This window comes from Theropithecus gelada, chromosome 15 (assembly GCF_003255815.1).
Source record: "Theropithecus gelada isolate Dixy chromosome 15, Tgel_1.0, whole genome shotgun sequence".
In the NCBI taxonomy this organism is placed as follows: domain Eukaryota; kingdom Metazoa; phylum Chordata; class Mammalia; order Primates; family Cercopithecidae; genus Theropithecus; species Theropithecus gelada.
In genome coordinates this window covers 74387541-74408912 of record NC_037683.1, presented here as the reverse complement: position 1 = coordinate 74408912, position 21372 = coordinate 74387541, and the positions used below count along the sequence as shown (strand labels likewise).

The 21372-nt window shown below is 40.6% G+C and overlaps 1 pseudogene; it reads left to right on the top strand.

Moving 5' to 3' along the window:
• The first annotated feature begins 1314 nt into the window (after positions 1–1314).
• On the top strand, positions 1315–2185 carry LOC112608336 (annotated as a pseudogene).
• The last annotated feature ends 19187 nt before the right edge of the window (positions 2186–21372 follow it).

The following is a 21372-nucleotide window of genomic DNA, read 5'->3' as shown; positions in this document are numbered from 1 at the left end:
GGTAGGCAGAGAGTAGCAGCTCAGGGCAGTTTTGCAGTCATATTTATACCTGCTTTAAATTGCATGCAGAATAAGGGGCAGTTTATGCTGAAATTTCTAGGAAAGGGGTAGAAATTTTTGGATCATTGGGTCATTGCTATGGAAAAGGGCAGTAACTCCCAGGTGTTGCCATGGCAATGGTAAATTGACATGGCACATTGGTGGGCATGTCTGATTGAAAGCTGCTTCTGCGCTGGCTCTGTTTTAGCTAGTCTTGAATCTGGTACAGTGTCTGAGCCCCACCTCTAGAGTTGAGTCTCACCTGCTACCTCACCTGTGGCCTATTTTTGTATGGCCTGTGAGCTAAAAATGTTTTTTACATTTTTAAGGATGGTAAAAGCCAACCAACCAACCAACCAACTAACCAACCAACCAACCAACCAACCAAAAAAAAAAAAAAAAAGGTTCCAAAACAAAACAAAAAAGAAAATGCAACAGATTGTATGTGGCCTGCAAAGTCTAAAAATATTACTTTCTATCTGGCCCTTCACAGAAAATGTTGCTGGAGTAGTCCTCCTGGAATAGACTGACACTATTTTGATTTCTGATCTTTGTGTGATTTTTTTGTCTTCCTTTCTGGGAGCTTGTGGGGTCTTCTCTTTGAACCCGATGTTCTAAAATTTTTCAATAACTGTCTGTATATGGTCATGTTTTCATCTGTTTTACTGAACCCTTGCTGGGCTCTTCGAGTCTGGAAACTCAGATCCTTCTGTACTGGGCAATTTCCCTGAACTATTTGATAATTTTCTCTCTCCTTTTTGTCTGCTTTTTCCTGGGACTCTTATTATTTGGATGTCAGACTTTCTGGTTGATACCCTAATTTTCTTATCTCTTTTCTTTCAATTTTCACTTTCCTTTTTAATTGCTAAGTGATCTTGGTTGTTCTTTGAAATTTCTTTTATGGCATCTTGTTCTCTGTTCTTAAATGAATGCATCGTCTCTTATCTCTCTGAGCATTATATATATATGTGTATATATATTTTAAGTTTTCTTTTTCTTGTATACATCCTGGTTCCTCCAATTTGCTTTTTTCTGCTTATTAGCTTTGATCCCTATCTTTCGGCTTAGGGCCTTTTGTCAGATGTCTGATGTCCTTGAGTTGCCTGTTCATGTTTTAGAATGGAACACTGCAGCCTGATGGGAAGCCTCTGAGCACCCAGGTGGGGCCTGGGAGGTCTGAGAGTCCCTACAGAGGTATCTGGCTCTGCGTTATTTATTTTTTATTTTTGGTGGGATTGTCAAATTCTCTGGAGAAAATGCTTTCGGGGAAATTCATGTGGAGGTCAGAGTGGAAGCAGGTGTGAGAGGGTCCAGCAGAAGAAAACATGGCTGCCAAAGTGTTTGAGTCCATTGGCAAGTTTGGCCTGGCCTTAGCTGTTGCAGGAGGTGTGGTGAACTCTGCCTTATATAATGTGGATGCTGGGCACAGAGCTGTCATCTTTGACCGGTTCCGTGGAGTACGGGACATTGTGGTAGGGGAAGGGACTCACTTTCTCATCCCATGGGTACAGAAACCAATTATCTTTGACTGCCGTTCTCGACCACGTAATGTGCCGGTCATCACTGGTAGCAAAGATTTACAGAATGTCAACATCACACTGCGCATCCTCTTCCGGCCCGTCGCTAGCCAGCTTCCTCGCATCTTCACCAGCATCGGAGAGGACTATGATGAGCGTGTGCTGCCCTCCATCACGACCGAGAGATCCTCAAGTCAGTGGTGGCTCGCTTTGATGCTGGAGAACTAATCACCCAGAGAGAGCTGGTCTCCAGGCAGGTGAGCGACGATCTTACAGAGCGAGCAGCCACCTTTGGGCTCATCCTGGATGACGTGTCCTTGACACATCTGACCTTCAGGAAGGAGTTCACAGAAGCGGTGGAAGCCAAACAGGTGGCTCAGCAGGAAGCAGAGAAGGCCAGATTTGTGGTGGAAAAGGCTGAGCAGCAAAAAAAGGCAGCCATCATCTCTGCTGAGGGTGACTCCAAGGCGGCTGAGCTGATTGCCAACTCACTGGCCACTGCAGGGGATGGCCTGATCGAGCTGCGCAAGCTGGAAGCCATGGAGGACATCGCATACCAGCTCTCACGTTCTCGGAACATCACCTACCTGCCAGCCGGGCAGTCCGTGCTCCTCCAGCTGCCCCAGTGAGGGCCCACCCTGCCTGCACCTCCACGGGCTGACTGGGCCACAGCCCTGATGATTCTTAACACCGCCTTCCTTCTACCCCCACCCCAGAAATCACTGTGAAATTTCATGATTGGCTTAAAGTGAAGGAAATAAAGGTAAAATCACTTCAGATCTCTTAAAAAAAAAAAAAAAAAAAAAAAAGAAAGAAAGAAAATGATTTCAATGTCTTGTGTTAAGGATGATATACTTATTACTACCATTGTTCTAGGAACCAAGTGAGGGGAGAGGACTGTGGATTTAGCAATGCAACATATAAAAATTCTCTTAGCCCTGTTTTATTAATTAAAAAAATTTTTTTTAGAGATAGGATCTTATTGTTTCCCAGTCTGGAGTACAGTGGTGCCATCATAGCTCACTGCAGCTTCAAACTCCTGAGCTCAAACAATCCCCCCACATCAGCCTCCTGGGTATCTAGGATTACAGATGTATACCACCACACTCAGCTAATTTTATTTTAAAAATTTTCTTGAGATATGGTCTCGCTATGTTGCCCAGGCTGGTCTTGAACCCTTTTAGTCCTGTTTTTAATATAATTCCTCTGCCGTGCTTGGTCTCCTAGCTGAGAGACTCTCTGTTTAACATTCTTTTTATTTTTTATTTTTATTTTTGAGTCAGGGTCTCACTCTGTCATCCAGGCTGGAATGCAGTGGTGCAATCATAGCTCACTGAGCCTTGACCTTCTGGGCTCAAGCAATCCTGCCTCAGCCTCCCCGAATGCTGGGATTACAGGCATGCACCACCATGCCTGGCCTGCTTTACTTTCTCCAGTGAATCAACTCACAGTTTTCAAGTGACGTGAGAAGGGCAGCCACCAAACTGCTCTGAGAGAGGTATGAATCAGATTTAACTGCATTTAAATTTTTTTAAAAATTTAATTAATTAGTACTTTTTATCTGCTTCTTCCACAGCATCTTCCTGTTTTCAACCCATCCTCCTATTTTGGTCAGACTGTCACCTGTACTTCCAGTACTTTGTACTGCTAGTGTCTCAACTTTCTTAGCGGGCCTGCAGAGAAAATCAAGCTGTTTTTCTGTTTCTCCCTGGTCAGCACAGGATTTTCATTTCTCAGTTCTTCGAAGTCAGAAAATCCCATCTGCTTTCCAGCTTTTAAATTTGTTTCTCTTGTCTCTTTTCCCATTATCTTTCTCTTTTTAGATTTTCTGCCTTAAAATTACACTTATTATCATTTTATTGGGGTTTGGGAGGGAGTGAAAATAAATTTGTGTTCACAATCTGTCATTATGCAGTTTAAACAAATCTTATTTTGTCATATTTCCTTAGGATTTTTATTTCTTAAGAAATAAAACTTCACAAAACCAGGAGAAACTCTTTTTCAACCCCCTTGCAGTCTCATTTCTCTTTCTTTCTCCACCAAGGTAACCACTACCTTGAAGTCAGTTTCTATCATTTCCTTCCGTAATGGTCTGCCTTTACTTTACATGTATCTATCCATTAAAATGCATAGTTGTTCTGCATGTGTTAAACTTTAGATAAGTGATGTTATATGTAGTTTTCTCTAACATTAAATGTTTGAGATCTGTGCATGGTGATAGACTTAGCTGTAATTCATTTATTTTTACTTCTTAAGGATATTCCCTTGGATAAATATGGTCAAACTGCTCTCCTGTATTTCTACTAATTTATATCCCATACTAGCCATGTATGGAAGCTGCCATTTCTCCATGTCTTCTCTAATCCTGTACTTGGTTTGTAATATGTTCTTCAAATCTTAGGTGGTAGCAACATGGGTTCTACTACCTGTGCACTGAGTGGCACAAAATATAACATTAGAATTCTGTCTTTTCAAAACTCACACAGACTAAAGCCAAAGGTAATATTGAGTCTGAGTACACCTAAATTCTATTAGATCTGACCTCTCTTTACTTTAATTTCCTAGAATTCTCTTTGATCATGACTGCTGCTATTCATGACAATGCTATGCTTTTCCTTAAATGAATAAAATCTGAGATATGATAATTTTGGGATTTTGGTACATAATGTAGGGGAAGTGTAAAAGTAGGCTTCAGACAGATGGTGATGCTGGTTCTAGGAGTTCTACTCTTTTTCATTATCTCTCAACTTTTAGATTCTGATGCCAAGGTACTCATTAATCAGTGAAAGATGGCTAGGAGACCAGCTTTTAAGAAGAAGCCCACTGTTTGACTTATGCTTCCTGGTGTGCTCACATCTTCAGAGAGACAGCACAATCTGCTGTGTATAACCTTGATTAACACAATTAGCTCACCATTGCAAAAGGGGAAATATCTTCCTTTATAGAGATTTCCCTCCACTTTTCTCATCTTAGGCAGAGCTTTGCTAGCACAATGTAACAGAAAGTTTTGATGTGGCTCAGCTATATTCCAGCCCTTCCCTCGCTAAAGAAATGTAGTGTCAAGGCCTCTGGGTATTTCACTAATTTGTTTTTGCTTTTTCAGCAAATGCTGAAAAATATCTTTCAAGTTTAATATATACTTGAAAACATGCAAGGAAGTGAAATATATGAAAGTCGAACAACAAAAAAACCTGATAAGAGAATCTCAGTCATAAAGAGGAAAAAATTTTTAAATGTTTTGATTACATCTTGCCTTCAGTATATAATGTTCAGGATTACATTTCCAGCATGATTTAAATGTTCTTTCTTTTTTAAATTTTTCTTTACAACTGAACACATAAGCCTCATTCAATTGGCTTATGTTCAGCAGGAATTCAATTTAGACTAATGATTTTCTACTATTGGCATGCTCGATAAGTTCCTTCTTTGACTCAAGTAGATTGTGTATGAAAGCTATGCATTTTATTGCCAGTGTCAGATGTTTAATATTTCTTGTTTACTTTTATTTATAAAATAATAGGTAAAAGTGTAAAAAATGAGTAAGTGGATAAATAGTACAGTGCACACAAATATAGTGAGGCTGCTAAAATGGAACAATTGGCTGGGAGGTGACTTTGAGCACTCGTTTTTCACCTGAGATATGAACATCCAAGTTTGGAAATAGTATTACACAAACACACACATATGAGTATGTTAGTTGTTTGAAAACTGAATGCATGAATGTTGAGGCCATCTGGACTTCTATCTCATTCTTTTATTCTCTTTTGATTTTCTTAAGCCCTGAGTCTTTACCTTTCCAATTATTGGTATAGCACTCCTACATATTATATTTCCATAATGGAACTTATTCTTGTATCTGCAATTGCAGATGCTGTTTATGTAGAAGTTTACTCAATTATCCTGTGTATGTCATCCCACTAACCTCTTGGAAACGACAGGAAAAACTGATGGGATTCACAAATAAACTTGTGAGATCATCAGAGCATATTGCATCCCAAAGACTCAGGACAGGCTGGTGCTGTGATACTAATTTTCTTTCACTCTTGGCTATACAGTGTTAAGCTTAGAAAGCCTGAAAGATAAAATACCAAGGGTTGTAAAAGCCCAAGTAGCACAAATGGATAGCATTTCAAGTTTCTATAGGCATAATAAGACATCATCCAACAATCTGGAAGTAAAATAAACAAGATGGTTGTCTCAGAGTTAAACATTTAAAACAAGCATGTAGGCTGAGTGTGGTGGCTCACACCTGTAATCCCAGCACTTTGGGAGGCCAAGGTGGGAGGATTGCTTGAGCCCAGGAGTTTGGAGTTTGACTCCAGCCTGGGCTACATAGTGGGATCTCATCTCTACAAAAACAAACAAACAAACAAACAAACAAACAAAAAATTAGCTAGGCATGGTGATGCACAACTGTAATTCCAGTTATTTGGGAGGCTGAGGTGGGAGGATTGCTTGAGCCAGGGAGGTTGAAGCTGCTGTGAGCCATGATCATTTCACTATGCTCCAGCTTGGGTGACAGAGCAGGACCCTGTCTCTCAAACAAACAAACAAAACAAGCATGCAATTAATTTTTTTTTCTATGCAAAAGAGAATATCTCTCTTGTCTATAAAGTCAGACAGAAAAATTACTGAAACTGATAACAGGTCAAAAAAAGTCTACATCAATCAGAAGGGATGTTGATCAGCAAAGAAAGCCTAGGATAGGGAGATCACAGGAGTGATGGTGATTAAAACCATTCTGGAAAAGAAGAGGAAAGGAGTTGAGCATGCGCAAGTGTGAGTATGCACCTGTCCAAGGTCAAGTGTAATAATCCTTTTGTAGAGATGAATACATTATGCAATTTCAGCCTGATGCTATTAAACATTCAACCCATCAAATTTATTCTTTGTATTTTGATTCTATGTTCACCAAGTTACTTTGCAATTACAGCTTGGTTTCCTGGGTAGTTAATGTACCTACAGGAAGAGAACACCTAGACCAATGGTCTGAGTGTATGGGGCTTCTGACATTTTATCTCACTGTGAATAAATAAATAGGTATTCTGGTTTCAGGTATTAGACTTAGAGTTCAATCAGTATGAGTTTAGCTCTGAAAAATGGGTTCTAGAAAACTCACTAAAGTAAAGTAGTATAAAAGTAGCCCACTCTGTGAAGCTCCTTTTGAAGTAGTCAGCTGGCGATGCCATCTTCTGCCCCCCAGCTCCCTCATATCATGTTGTAGCTGAGAAATTGCACCTATTGACCACAACACTTCAACCCTCAAGGCGGATACCACAGCAAAGGAAACTGTCTTTGAGGTATTATTCAAATCTAGCTTTACCTTTTTTTTCCCCACAGGGTCAAGATGTGCTGCACAAATCTAGTCTCATCATCAGAACACCACTGTTCATTTTTCTTCTGTTTTTCATCCTCCCATTTTGATTACTTTGGCTACAGTTTCCATGTTACAGACCATCTTGGTCCTGCCTCTTTTTCCTACCCTCAAGCAGTTGTTAGTGCAACCTCCAATTTCCGTAGAAGGACCCCTACTCAAAGGGCAAATGTCCACACCAAGGATTTCCAGTGTCCTTGTCCTAGGATTTAGGACTGTGTGTGACTCAAGAAAGTTCCTAATTTCTTTCCTAAGCAAGGTCATGAAGGTCCAAGTACAGAGCAAAGTTCTTCAACTGAGAGACTTCCCTAGTACAAAGAAGAAGGTGAGATGCAGTGAAAACCTCTGGCCAACCCAAGGCAACAGCTGCTCCATTCTAGCCATTCCTCTTGGGGAAAACCCTTCATGTTGAACCAGATCAGTGAGAAAAATTCTTTCTAGACAATGAATATCTGCCGGTTTCTTCCCAACATAATTCTAACATCATTGATGTTTTTACAGATATTTTAATATCCTTGAAAAAAGTTTCAACGATGATGAAAATAATCTATCAAACATATCAGAAAACCATCTTTTTCAAATAATGAAATAATACAAGTCATGTGTCAAAATATGCCATACATTAAAAGTAGACAGTTTTTACCTTGACTATTTAAAATGGCCAATTTTGGCCCTATGTCTGTCACAGTTTTTTTTTTGTTTTGTTTTTTTTTAAATAGGTAAAGCTACAAAAGAGAAAAGCCCAAACTGAGTGCCCCATCACATGACACATACATGTTGAATCTCAGGTGTTGAATCTCAGGTGCGGTGCTGATTCTGGGGCAAATTGCTGACCATTAGCTTTGGGGACTGTAATCTCACATGCACATTATATTCAGGCACCCCAGTTTTATTGACAAAATCTCAGGAATTTTAGTAGGAAAACAAAAGCTTGTGTGTCTTGATTTACAAGTAATTGAAATAGTAAAAATGCATGAAGTTTGGTTTTACAAATACCACCATTCATTCAAAGGATATGTGCTTAAAGGGATAGTAAAGTCTTCCAAGTTGGGTGTCTGGAACTTACCATTACCGCAAGCACCATCCCTCTTCTGGAGGTCACCTAAACATGCAGTGATTTGCTGGTATCCCAAGCTGTTTTTCAGGAATGTGTGAGCTGCTGGGCAGAGAAGGTGGCTCTGAACTCAGAGTTTGGGAGTTCTGGAGATGGGCTTGAGGGACAGAATGCCCAGCTTGTGAGCTGCTCTCCTTTTCTTGAGACCTATATTCCCCTGTCTCATGACATTCACACAGGTGGGTCCCTGGCACTAATGCTTTATACACGGCCCAGCTTCCTCTACTCACTTCCCCTGCAAGAGATGGAGGACATTTGTCTCAGGTTAGGCAATTCAAGTCTCTTTCCTGCTAATGAGAAATTTTGAACCTAGAGAAGTAAACCCTAGAGTACTGGCCAAACCCCACACTAGGGATGAGAAAGAAAAAAGACTGTCTTCAAGGAAAGACAAGAATTAAGAAGCTATGAAAAAAAGAGAAGAGGCAAGAAAATCAGAGAGGGTATTTCTTAAGATTCTCCAATTTTCCAGTTACTGGTTTGTCTCCTTATTAAGAACTGTTTTTACCTTTGGGATTAATAAAACACCTCTGTATATCCTTATAATAAAATACTCCTTTTGGTTTAATGCTTGAATTAGTTACTGGTAACCCAAGAGTCTTAAGTAATAGATAGGAATAAACACAAAAATGACAGACTATCAATGTTTTAGTCTTTCTTTGTAAATGTCATTTTAGTCTGGGTGGATGTTTCCAGGTAATTTATCTGGACCTCCAGTTATATATATATGTGTGTGTGTGTGTGTGTGTGTGTGTATATATCTATATATAGATATATATATTATTATATATCTATATATTATATATCTATATATAGATATATATTTATATATTATATATCTATATATATTTATATATATAGTAAGTTGAACTATATATATATAGTTCAACTTACAAGTCTTCATGGTGTTAATAAAACTTCACAAGAAAAGCTAAAATCTCCAGTAAGAATTTCAAAGAAATAAAACCCCAAATCGAGGAATGAATGTAGTTATAGTGATCATATTTCCTTGAATCTAAAAGAGACTTCTTTTAAAAAATAAGTTTTATTTTCAGGAAATTGGGGGTACATCTTAAAAGCGACATGTTCATTTTAAATACGGTTTCTTTTTTGCTTTGTCTCTAAGAAGCTGTTGATAATACAATGGAGCATTTGAAAAGGTATGACATCTCAGAATCAAGGCAATGGATCCTATTAATGTAACATACTTCATAAACTTCCCTTTTACATGAATATTGTGGGATTTACAGATTCTTAAACTGTAAGAAATGGATGACCTACTTTGAGGATTCCTGTCAAAATGATTGTACTGTGGAATGGTTGGTTTTATTTCCCCAAGATATCTTATTTGACCTGGGCAAAGTTTTCTTGTTAAACAGTAAGTAACTTTCTTCTCCCAAAATAAAGGCAATAAAAGTGGAGACACCAAGCTAGGGGGCTGCACCTTTCACAGAGCCATTGCCGTGGTGTGGCACAGAGGGTGGCGGGGGGTGGAGCCGGGTTGGGGAGAGCTGACTTCCTTTCTGAACCTCCTTTGGGGTCTTCTACTTCGTGAGTCCCTGTGTTTTCATTGTTGTCTGGCTCATGGTAAAACAAAACACACTTCTGACATTTTCACTCCCATTTTCCTCAAAATTAGAAAAAAATTTTAAAAAACCTCAAAAAATGGTATTTTTAAACATCATCTCCACTAACTGTTGAACACTTTGGCCCTTAACTAGATGCCTCTTACCTTTCATTATATAGAATCACCTCTTAGAAAAGTTCGTAATTTAAATACGTAAAATCACTAGAACGAGTAATAGGAAAATCAATCTTTATTCTTTCAGATTAAATAAACCTGCTTGTGAGAAATGTCCTATATGGATAACAAAATATTGAGAGCTAGTTGTTTTTAGAGTCATTAGACAACAGTAGATAAATCTTTTAAAGCAGGTGGTTTCTGTCTTTCTTTGGGAGGAAGTTGATCCTCAGGCACCTGGAAATTCTTGGGTCTAAATCCACACTCCATCCCAGAGTGTGACAGGGGAAGAATGGTGTGTGTGGAAGCAGAGGGGCTTTTTATTGATTTATTATTTTTATTGCCATAGCTTTTTGGGGAACAGGTGGCGTTTGGCTACATGAATAAGTTCTTTAGTGGTGATTTCTGAAATTGTGGTACACCCATCACCTGAGCAGTATACACTGTATCCAATTTATAGACTTTTATCCCTCACCCCACTCCTACCCTTTCTCGAGTCTCCAAAGTCCGTTGTATTATTCTTATGTCTTTGCAGCCAGAGGGGCTTTCTATGAAGACAGGCTTCTATACTAACTGTGGCTGTTTCTCCACAATTCACTTAACCTCCCTGAGCTCCAGATTTCTTCACTGTAGTGTGGTAGTAATATTACTTATCTTTAAGGATGCCCATATAGATTAGAAAATGTGTGTCCAACAACCAGCCCAGGTTGCCTATCTGTGCATTGATTGGCACTTACTAGGTAGCTTCTGTTGTCTTCACTCACATTGTCAGCAACTTTATCACCTGCCAGAGAACTCCCTTTGGCAGCAGCTGAGTTGGCCCATCCCAAATGAAGCAAACCTGTCAGTCTTCTTCAAACAATTACTCTTCCCTTGCATAATTGGTAGGGGAGAAGCTATAAGTGCTGCTTTAGTTCTTAGTTGCAGACAACACTATCGTCTTTAGTAGGTTCAAGCAGAAATGAATTTATTCAAGCATATTAGAAAGCCCAGAGGATCACTGGAAGGCTGAACAGCGTCTTGGCTGAGCTTGCATTTCAGAACCACACTGCAGAACTGGCCTGGAGAGGGGGCCTCCGCCACCACCAACCCCAGAGCCAGGTTTATCTGCTGCCATCAGGGTGTTTTTGTCATTCCCTTACCCCCAAATCATGCTGCCAGAACCACCAACACCTCCAGAAATTTGCCAAAAGTACCAGCAAAATAGACCTGTCATCTTCCACCACTCCTCTAATATTGCTTCAGAATCAGTCTCATTTGGGTGGGTCTGAGTGATGGTATCTACATCACAAGTCTGTTCTCTAACAAAGAGGGTTAGGAAATAGCTTTTTTGGTTTTTTGAGTCTATGTTGAGAAGGTGGGATTCCCCATTTGGAGAATTATCAAAAATCTTGGCAGCCACAAGTGACGGGTATCTACTACAATGTCTTAGGTGTGTCAGAAGCATCTTCCTCCTGTCTCCCCAGGTTGTCAGGGCATGAAGGCAATCATCCTTTGCCATCAAAGTGACGCCTACTGTCATCAAGATTTCCAGGGTCTATTTTCATCATGTTGCTGCCCTGGTTACCAAGAGACAAATTAAAAATATCAGTCATATTTTGTGCGTTTTATGATTTACGTAGTTCTCTTCACATTATTGCACTTTTTTTCCCCTCACAAAACCCTGGAAGTTGGTCATTATTAGTTATATAAAGGAAATAGATGATCAAAGAAAATGTATTTTGCCAAAAGTCATGCAGCTTTTGGATGCAATAAATGTTTCTATCCAAATTGGTTGTTTCTAACTCAAAACTAACAAATTATCAAGAAAACAGACTTATGAGGTCTGACAGTTGTGGGTTCAGGGTACAGCTCTGCCATTTATTAGTTTGCCACTTAACCTCCTTGAGCTCAAGTTTTGTCACTGGTAATGTGAAAATGATAGTAATATCCTGCCTTGTAAGGTGATTGTGATGATTAAATAAGATAATAGCTTCTAGTACAGTGTAACTGTAGGCAGCCCGTGAGTCATGTGTAATATCATTACTGTGATTGGGATAATTCTTATTTGTATTATAATACACTTAGGAGAACTGGGGACACATACCTTTTATATCCTGATGAATATGTGCTCTAAATAGCCGTAAACAGAAGAAGGTTTATCTATAGGGTGCCCAGGCAGTCAGGACTTTAACTCTATTTATTGACTTTTTAATAACTTGGCCAAATGTCATTTTAAAATTATAGGCAATTTTCTTTCTTTAGAGGGCAACATTTATTCACTCATGGGCAGTCTTTGTTCTGGGAAGGACTACTAAGTGACCCCTTTAAGATATTTCCATATCTGGCAAAACCCCACTCCACTTTAATGTCTTTCCGTGAATTTACAAGGTGTCCCAGGAGCCTTTGGAAGTTCTGATGAACTGGGGTACCTAATTACCTAACCTACATACCTATCTAGGTCAGAGAACAGGGAAGGTCAGCAGAAGCTCTGAGAGGAAATTGCCCTAAGGGAGGAAGGAGTGTGAATGAGTGACCCCAACACAACATAAGGGCAAGTGAACTGTTTCTGGGGACAGTTTCTGGCTGATACTAGACATCCTGATCCAGGATATGGTCTGCCTTGGGGAAAACAATGGATGAGCTGAAAGAGCTAAGAATGCAACACCTGCAACTCCAGGTTGGGATTGGTGGGGCCCTCTGTTGGTGATCTTGGGGTAGGGTCCAAGGAGCTACTCAGGCAGAGGGCATTGAGGGTGTCAGCTTCGGGAGCCTCTTTGGTTTGGGTGGTGACATTGTGTCCCCCCTGGAAAGGCATTAAAATGGACTGTAAATGACATTAGAATGCCAGCATAAGCAACAGCAACAGTGGCAGCCAATGGGCATTATTCTCATTCCCAGGTTATTCCAGTGCCCGTTTCCAATTTCCAGTGGCACATTCCTGATTTGGTAATAGTGTCAACATTGGCCGTGAAGGAGGCACTTCCTGTGGCTTGCTCACACCATCCACATTTACCCTTAAAACAAGAGAACCCAGACTGAATCTGAGGACTGAGTGAGCACACTTGGGGGTTTTGATCATACCGAGGAGGGAGCTGTTTCATGTGAAAAGGGGAATGCTCAGATTTTCTGCTAATCTGGATAAGTGGAGATTTTGTGGGATTGTAATTTGTATATGAAAGAAAAATGTAACTTTATGTTGTGAGCCCACACTGGAAAAGTCTGGGTTACATATGTAAATAACTATTGTGTATGTACTATGGAAATGATCAACTGCCACTGATATGATTATAAAAATGGTGGTTTATCAAACACCAAGGACAGGTCAAAGACTAACCCATCACTAAGTTTGCTAACACTTAGCAAACACAGGCTAAGTGTCATGGGAATTCAGAACATAGGTAAAATGGCTTTTTAAGGCTCAGTCACCCAAAAGGAAGGCTCACAAGTGGAAAAGGACCACATGGCCTCTCTGTATTTCTAGAGGAGCCCACAGCTTGAGTGGTGGAGTGGAAAGAGCCTAGGTTCTGCAGTCAATCGGAACTGGATTCCTGCTAGCCTTTCTGAGCTCCGGTTTCTCATTTGCAAAGTGGGAATAAACATACTAGCTTTTTGAGACGGAGTTTCCCTCTTGTTGCCTAGGCTGGAGTGCAATGGCAAGATCTCAGCTCACCACAACCTCTGCCTCCCGGGTTCAAACAATTCTCCTGTCTCAGCCTCCCAAGTAGCTGGGATTACAGGCATGCACCACCACGCCTGGCTAATTTTGTATTTTTATTAGAGATGGGTTTCTCCATGTTGGTCAGGCTGGTCTCGCACTCCCGACCTCAGGTGATCCACCCACCTTGGCCTCCCAAAGTGCTGGGATTACAGGTGTAAGCCACCACGGCCGATCAACATACCAGCTTTTTATGGGGCTGTCCTGGCCCTGGAGTGACAGAACATAGGGAGGCACTCTAGTGTGATGCCTAGTGCATATCCACTTCCTTGGTCCCTTTACCCCTTGATATGGTTTGGCTATGTCCTCACCCAAATCTCTTCTAGAATTGTTTAATCCCACAATTTCCACGTGTTGTGGGAGGGACCCAGTGGGAGGTAATTGAATCATGGGGGCAGGTGTTTCTTATGCTGTTCTTGCAATAATGAATAAGTCTCAGGAGATCTGATGGTTTTAAAAAGAGGAGTTCCTCTGCATAAGCTCTCTGTTTGCCTGCCACCATTCGCGGAAGATGTCACTAGCTCCTCCTTGCCTTCCATCATGATCGTGAGGCCTCCCCAGCCATGTGGAACTGTAAGTCCATGAAACCCCTTTTTCTTCCTAGTCTCGGGTATGTCTTTATCAACAGCGTGAAAATGGACTAATACACCCCCTTTCTGTGTTTGATGGGTGTGGGGTAAAGGGGTGGTGACCAGAAGCCCACGAGCTCGTTCTTCACTGTTGGCGGGCCTCCAGAGATTTTTCTGTGAGGATTTGATAGTTTTCCCCAAATCCTAAAAATCACCCACCCCTTCGGGGGCTTTATGATTTGAAGATAACTAGTAAAATTTTGATGACTTGGACTGATTTTTTAGTTTGTTATAGGACTAGGCTAATAGGGGCATGGGCTCCATTTCCATCTTGAAAATTTGCTTCTGGTAAAATGAAAATCCAATGCGGGCTCTTGTCTGCCTTCATTCTGGGCACCTGCAAGCGTGGGGTCAGGGGGTCCGCGGGCAAGTGCACTATGGAGAATTTGCTGCAGGTAATGGAATGGCCTGTAACTTGAAGGTGAGGCTGGGGAGGGCCTAGGCCACATAGTGTTGCCCATTATGGGGCAGCCTGCCACGAGTAAGAGGCAAACTGGTGGGACAGACCCTCCAAACCTGCCATAAAATGCTAATCCGGGAGGAGGGATCTTTCCAGCTCTGTTTTATGTGTATATATAAAAAAGCTGGATCTCAGAGTGGTTACATGACCTGTTGAAGAAAGGAACAGAAATACATGTGATTCCAGGGCTTTGGATTCAGAACACTTATCCGCTAGGACAGAGCCCAAGGCCACACCTTCCCTTTTTACATTAAGGCCGACTCTTTCGCCGCTAAATTGGTCTTAGTTCTTTAGACTTGCACCAAAATTAATAAAGGTCTTTTTTCCTAATTGCACAATCAAAATAAATTATGTCTACAAATTAGAAGGCAAGGAAATTGCATGTGCATTTTGGGTGCCCTGATAATGTCCTGCAGTAAATTGTTTTCATATAAATTGCATGCTTAATTAATCGCTTTCAAAAATGCCCATGTATTTTCTCTGCAAATACATCTCTGCCTGCAATTCATAAAATGCAAAGACAAATTAAATTGCTGATCCCTATATAAAAGTGTCACCCTTGGTGTATCTTGGCTGCGCTCAGTCATTTTGCTTTCTTTCTGACTAGCGCAATAAACCTGGTGAGCCCCTCCCTTTCAGAGTTGCCCCTGGGTATCTGATTCAACAGATTTTAGGTCTCTCCTAAATTACAGCTGGACAAGGCAATAAAGTTAGTCTATGTGCTACAACCAGCTGCGTTAAAAATCTGGCTGGCTCAGGTGATGCCTGAGACCCTCTCAGAATGGAAGACAAAAAGAGGCGATGAACTTTGGGAGAGCTCCCACACTGAAAAGAAAAATACATAAAGATTCATCTCCAAATCCAAAACAAAACACTTCCCACAAAAATGCATGCATTGATTTGATTAAAACGTAGAAAAATATGAAAACATTGTCATCCACAATTCCAATACCCAGATATAATCACAGATAACCATGTCCTCTTTGGACAGAATATTAAATGTTAGAAAAGTTAATCATTGCCAATTGAGATACTTTGTTTCGAAAGTGATTTGCGTTTTGAAGATGAGTTTGGGTATGCATAATTTTCGTTAGGTAGAGAATTTGTCCGCTGTTTCGGGCTCCCAAATACAATATGCTTCAGGCAAAAGTTAATGTTTAGAAATGACTCTGGTATGGCCAGCTTGCTGCAAATACATCTGCTCTGATTTTTAGGAAAGAACTGTGCTAACAGAAAGTGAAAGGAACGCAAGGCTGCTAGATACTAGTTTATTTATCAACAAGGTTTCAGTGCCTGAAAGTTTTATTCTTAAAAAAAAAAAAAAAGATTTAAACAAACGTTTTTCTTACAGAATTCCGCACTCTGGCTTCCCCTTTAACACTGGAGGGGGTGAGGGGGAAGTCCCCAGGTGACTCCTCTCAGCTCAGCCAGTGGTATCTGGGTGAGAGGGGACCCAACAGAGTAAACTCATTAGCCAGCACAGCTTGTCTTATTATCAGCACAGCTGATAATCCTTGCAGCTGGAGCTGAAGGGCTTGCCATTTGATAGCAAAGAAAGTACAAGTCAGTAGCGCTAGTTTGTGGGGTGTCTGGGCTGTGGTACCTTTTCACTCCTGTGAAGACCTGGGTGGATTTTCTGTTGAGCTGAGTTGTAGCAGAAAGAGTCAAGCTGTGGGTTAAAATCTACTGAGGTATTATTTCCAGTGATAACCAAAACCAAAAATCAAAACAAAACTGAATACCTTGCACTGTTGCATTTTTGCAGACGCTGTGTACTTGGCCTTGCCTTGCCTTCTGGTGCCAATGCCAATTCAGGGTGCATGATGGGAAATTCAGCTTTAGCAGGGGCTCAGCTCCTCTCTCAAACAGCTGCACCTGAGTTGCTTGGCATTAAGAAGTTGTTACCCCACAACATGATTTCACTGATAACTTTCTGGCTGACTCAAGCAGCTTTGGAGGTAGAGGTCCACTCAGGTATACAAAAGCCTGAAAAAGAAGTTGTCTAGAAGCAAATTCTGTGGTGGGTCCTACAGAGGTACTAAAATGACAAAAAGTTCGACCACAGGAAAATGCTGAGACCAAATTCCATTCTTATGTTACATTCTCATTCTCTCTCATCTTAGCATAACAAAAATAAAAATAAACAAAACACTGTCAGGTCAATAAATGATGATATCACATGTTTAAAAAGTATAAATATTTATAAATGATATATGCATGAGATATAATGTATGCATGAGGCATATATCTGAGCACATGGGTGTGTGTGTGTGCATGCACACTCCTGAATAGTGTTGATTCTTGATACATTTATAAAACCAAAATTTATATTTGGTACTCTTCTAAACCATTTTATTTTTTGCCATTCCTTTTCTTTCCAGACTTGGTAAGCCCCCATCTGCCCTCTTTCCTCCTCCAGATATAATTTTCCATTTAGGCCTGACTTTCGTTTGATAGTGAGGAACCTGTGGACTAAATAAATTTTTAAGGCAAATTTGCTCCTTGGAAGCTTAACATTTTGTATGTCCTATGTAAAATATCCTGTGCAGAACCACAGGAGAAAAAGGAATTTCAGTGATCTTTAACTTGGTAGTGTGGGTCCTTTTGACAATCAGGACCTTCAAGCCATGGAAGGATAAAATGATGAAATTTTCTTTAGGAAAGAGGTGACTCTTCTTTAGGGTGTTTCCTTGAAAACATAATAGGCTCAATGAGAAGCCCGACCTTTTGATTTTATAGTGTAAGATGATGGGCTTTCTGATTGAGAGCTGTAAATACATACCTTCTAAGTCACTTCCTCCCAAGGTACACAGGAGACAATTACAAGGTGCATCTATTTATCTCTCAAGGAGATAAGACAAGTCTTCATTGTGCCTTTGACACTACTGCCTAAATTTTGGTGAAATTTGATTTAGACTTTGTAGTCATTTCTGTGCTGTCTTACATGTGTGCAAATCTGATAATGCCTATTCTTTAACAGTGATGCCTATTCTTTCTTCTGTGTTGGTGTAAAGGAGTCTTCTTTTGGCAGGATTTTTTCATTTTCCCAACTGCCTATAGCAGCTTTCTAAGTGTAGCTATGCCTGAGTACTTCTTTAGAAAAGAGATATTTGAGTGCAGAATGGTTACTATTACAGGCATTCAGATGGTGGTATAGTTGGAAATCCATCCAGGTACCAGTGACTGCTGGTGGTGCTTACATTTTGGCAGGAGTGGAGATGACCTAGGATTTGTCTGGGGTCTAGAGAGCCAATGCCTTAGAAAGTTGACGTCAGTTGTTTTTGGTGTATAGCAGGCACTCAGTAAGCATCTGCTGAGTGACTGGTAAGTTTGAAGTAGGTTGCTAGAAGTCTGTTTTCATGAGGTACTGAGGACCCGCTTAGGAAAAGGGCACTGGTATGAGGAGCTTGGTTTGGTTGTAACGAAGTCTTGGTAGTCAGAAGGGACATCCTGGTACCATGTGAAGGCTGCCACTCACATCTCTCTCTCAGGAATTTCTTCCTGGTTCTATGAAAATAAAGGGATGTGGGTCAAACGTGGCAGAGCTATTCCACTGAAAACATTGGAAAGCTGAAGGGCAGAAGCGATGCTGCTTTCTAGCCCCTCTGAGAGGGTCTAGCTCACATAGCAGAGGCCTGAGTGTCATCTTTTCCCCATCGCCGTGGACCAAGGTTTGGCACTATGAGGGTTTGGGTTCAGTAGAAATAGAGGTGCCTGGTAGGAATGGACTGGTTTGTGAGCACATGTAATAAGGTTCCTTGGGATTCCTGGAAATATATGAGAAAATAGGGGTTATTTCATGAGGGACTATGGCTGTATATTAGCACGTGAAGGCAGGAGTCTATGTCACTTCAGTTTGCATTGTCACCATAACTGTTATGATACTCTCAGGTACATAAAGTCTAGGTGAATTTGTTTTAAAAGTAAATATTGGGCCGGGTGTGGTGGCTCACGCCTGTAATTCCAGCACTTTGGGAGGCTGAGGCGGGTGGATCACTGAGGTCAGGAATTTGAGACCAGCCTGGCCAACATAGTGAAACCCCATCTCTACTAAAAACACAAAAATTTAGCCGGGCGTGGTGGTGCGTGCCTGCAGTCCTAGCTGCTCAGGAGGCTGAGGCACGAGAATCACTTGAACCCCGGAGACAGAGGCTTCAGTGAGTCGATGTCACACCACTGCACTCCAGCCTGGGTGACAGAGTGAAACACTGTCTCAAAAAAAAAAAAAAAAAAGTAAATATTACACTTCTATTAAAAAAATTTTAACATTAGAACCCAGGTTCCCTCATATCTGTTATGAGCAGTAATAACACGGTGAAAATTCAGGTTTCCTCAATTCCAATCCAGACATCAGCACAATAGAGCAGTCTGCCTGGTATCAGTGAAAACTAATACTCCAGGTCCTTCAATCTCACTTCTGGGTATTTACCCAGAACATTTTAAATCAGTGTATCACAGTGATATCTGCACGCCCATATTCATGACAGCACTATTCAAGTTATGGAATCAACATTAAGTATTATCAACAGATGAATAAAGATGTGTTATGTATACACAATGGAATACCATTCAGCCTTAACAAAAGGAAATTCTTTCATTTATGACAACATGGATGAACCTAGATGACATTATACTAAGTGAAAGAAGCCAGGCACAGAAAGAGAAATACTGTATGTTCTCAGTTACATGTGGAATGTAAAACAATCACACTCATGGAAGCAGAGAGTAGCATGATGGTTACCGAGGTTGGGTTTGGGGGGAGTGGGGAGATTGTCGAACAGTACGAAATCTCAGCTGGACAGGAGGAATAATTGTTTTTTTTTTTTTCTGAGATCTATTGCGTGGTGTGGTTAATATAGTTACTATTAGTATATTGTACATTTCAAAATTGCTAAGAGACTAAATTTCAAATGTTTTCACTATGAAAAATAAGTATTTGAGGTGATGGATATGTTAATTAGCTTAATTTAATTATTCCACATTGTAATCATAAATCATACCATCACTTTCTACCCCATAAATATATATAATTATAAATTGTCGATTGTCAACAACATTAAAAAGGAAATAAAAAGAAAAATGGTATTCTGCATACTCCTTAAACTTTAAAATTTTACTTCTTTTTAACAGGGATAGGGAAATATGATAACACTACAATTCTCTAACTGTTGCTTCCAAGCCAAGATTTCAAGGGGGGCTAGTTTGTGGCTTTTCTCACTCCCATCCTTTGTTAAAGTCTTTAACTCTTCACCAGATACCATAAGAAACTGAACTTTAAGCATCTGTTTTCTGTCATCTCAGCTGACAGTGTATTTTCAGAACTCTGGAATTTCTGCTGTTGCTTAATCTTATATCCGGGAGCAGAATCTCTGAGGCTAGAACAGGAAGCAAAGCCTGTAAACTCTGAGCTCCTGTCCTAAATTTTGCCTTTCAGAGGGGTGCAGGGATGGGGGGCAGCTGTCAAGTTTCAATCTATGACTCTGTGCCAGTCTCCTTGGGACTTCCCAGCAATAATGGCACAACGATTCCTCAGGCCTCTGAAGGTGGTTGCAAATGGGGAGCTGGGTGGAACCTACAAAGAAGGTGCCTGTTTTTTGAATGAGTCCCAGTTTGGGAACAGGATGTAGAAAATCAGAACCAGACAACAGTGGAAATGCAGGAAGCATGGCACAAATGTAAAATTAATTGCAGAATTTTTCATAGCTTAGTTGTATAAATCGACTTTCTGAAGCCCATAAATTATTGCTCAGAAATTATGTAAGAGAAGGCACATTATCAAGCAGGTGTACAGCTCTTCAGACACATAGTCAATTCAAATTGGATTTTCCGCACAATATATAATGCTGTCCTTTATCCTCCGAGACAGCATTTCTTACTGGGAGTGGAATGGGATGTAGGGCAAAAAGCCCAGGCTTCAGCACCAGGAGATCCAGGTTTTGTCATAATTATGACAGTTATTGGACAAAACCTTAATTTCTCATGGCCTTGGTTTTCTGATCTACAAGATGGGAACTTTCATTTGGGATGATGGGAGGTTTTCACCATCATATATCTCTCCCAGGATTGCCGCGAGGATCAAATAGTCTCACATGAAAGAGACATATGGACAGCAAAATGGCTGGCCCGGGAGCTCTTGTTTCATTATTGCTGGGACGACCCAGGAAGCCTGGCACATACTCCAAGAGCTTGAACCTTGACAGCTCCCTATCACCTCTCCATAACGGAAAATTAGGACAAGATCCAAGTTGACAGACTTTGTTTCCTGCTGTAGCCTCATAGATTCTGTTCCTGGGTATAAGATTACGCAATAGTAGAAATGTTAGTAGTAAAGTACTGTTCTAAAGTTGGTTCTGTGACATGTTGTGCCTGTGGGTAGAGCTCAAATAGTCCCTTGATGCCAGCTGAACTATCTTCCTTGCCCAGGTTGGAGAGGTTCTGCTCACTTGTCACACCAGCTGCCTCTTGAAGAATGTGCTGCTAATGATGACTTTGCTTTTTCAGGCCTTGGGTCAAATGAAGAACAATTTTGTGGCATGTATCAGGTTGTCATTGAAAAAAGGGTTCATGAAGCTGCTTAATTTCCAGGTCACTCTTCTCTCAGAGCTCATATTTTCCTCTGCAAAATGGGCATAATGACCCTATGGTAGGCTTACTGTGAGCATTTAGTGAGATGTCTGACCTGTTGTTATGTTCCAAAACTGTTAGTTTCAAGTTGAATATAACAAATCTCTAGGTCACTCTCTTCCTCAACATTCAATTTTGTTTTCTTTGATACAAGTTATGCTTTATTTTCATTAGAGTGTT